Below are 1,929 nucleotides of genomic sequence, written 5' to 3'. Positions count from 1 at the left end.
ATTTTAGTGTAGCATAAGGCATGTTTTTGACACATGATAATGTTTTTTATTTTTTTGAATTAAGATTAAAAAAGAAAAATGAATTCAAAAGAAAAAATTAATACTATTATATTTTGTTTGACGATTACGACAACTAGTTATTAGGTTTAAAATCTCCACCATTATTTCTTTTTCCAAATTTCAGTGGTCCAAATTAATTGTGGTTCTAAAAAATTATCCATCCAACAACCTTAAAAGTTCATTTTGCTCTTTCTAAGTTCCCAAATTTTTCATCTTATTCTTGAGAGAGTGTTATTGTATTGATGAGATAAATTTGTTGGAGTTTAAACTTAGTATTGACCTAAACTGTGAATAGATCGGTTGCTCTTGAACCCGTAAGAAGGAGCGGGATGTGTAACGATTGGGCTCTAACCGTGGATAAGATCGAGAAAGATTTTATTCAAATTCCAAGAGGCGCTTGAAGAAGTGGTAGGTCGAGTATGACCGAACCCTATAAAAAAATACATTCGAAAGTTTTCTCTCTCTAACTCTTTCCTTTATTTTTGAATTAATTTAATGCAATTTATTGTGTTTTGTGTTTGTCTTATTTAATTTGCTAAATTTGTAGAATTAAATAACCATTTTTGTACTCTTTATTTTGATAAATGTAATTTTCTTATTATTTATATGTATAATATATTAGTAATTTAGTTTAATTAGGTGAAATGTAAAAAAGATTTTTTTTAATTTGAAACCATATGTTATTCCCGCCCCCCCTTTAAGGTGCCATTACGATGGCCAAAATTAGGTAATCACGCGGGGTTTTGTCTCTTTGAAAGTATGCGGTGGATAACTGAAATTTTGGTAGCGAGTGGGCAGACTTTAGGGCTTGTATCCCGTTTATTACAAGAGGCAATCTAGGACAAAGCCTTCCTGCGAAAGGTACTTTAGTATAGTTTTGAGGTGAAATTAGATAGTAATGGTTTCTGGTGAGCGATGTATGATAGATGGGATAGTGGGAGAAGTGTGGTGAAAAAATGCAAACAAAAGAGTAGGAGGAGCGAGAGAACGAGAACTAAGGAAGACAGATGTCATAAATGTAGGAAAAAAAGCATGAAGTGAAACCACACCATTAGTTTGGAGGTGAAACGAAGCCACACCATTATTTTGGAGGTGAAACGAAGCCACACCATTATTTTGGAGGTGAAAGGAAGCCACACCATTATTTTGGAGGTGAAAGGAAGCCACACCATTATTTTGGAGGTGAAACGAAGCCACACCATTATTTTGTATTTGTCCGTCACCTAGACAAATATGACCCTAAAAGGGTCTAAATTACTGACCCTAGCGGGATTTGAGTTAATATTGATCCTAAGGGGTTTGAGTTACATGTTGATCCTAGAGGGGTCTGAGTTACATGTTGACCTTAGCAGGGTCTAAGTTACATGCTGACCCTAGAGGGGTCTGAGTTACATGCTGACCCTAAGGGGTTTGAGTTATATTCCAATGTTCGGATGGTGACATTATAAGGTCAACACCTTGGACAGATGTTTCTTTTAGTGTTTTCCATCTATTTGGGCTCAGAATATGTCCAAACCTTATGAAGTTTACTATTTTTCTTAAGCCTTGCATTCCTCGATTTTTTTTTAGATTGTGCAGCCGAGACTTACTTCTCTATGGTGACATTTTTTTTTCAAAACAATGGTTCACCTTATTGGAAAGGGACATTTTAATTTTTTTTCCCTTGACTTTTCACCTTTTGGACCAAATATGGCTTTTCACCTCCTACATCAAACATGGCTTTGTGCCTCCTGTATAAGACTTGGCTTTGCGCCTTCAGAGTTGAACTTGGCTTTGTGCCTCTCGCATCAAACTTGGCTTTGTGCCTCCCACATCAGACCTGACTTCGAGACTTCCACATCAAACTTGGCTTTGTGCCTTCCACATCAA

Source organism: Benincasa hispida, chromosome 7 (assembly GCF_009727055.1).
Source record: "Benincasa hispida cultivar B227 chromosome 7, ASM972705v1, whole genome shotgun sequence".
Taxonomy (NCBI): domain Eukaryota; kingdom Viridiplantae; phylum Streptophyta; class Magnoliopsida; order Cucurbitales; family Cucurbitaceae; genus Benincasa; species Benincasa hispida.
This window is presented reverse-complemented; position numbering follows the sequence as displayed.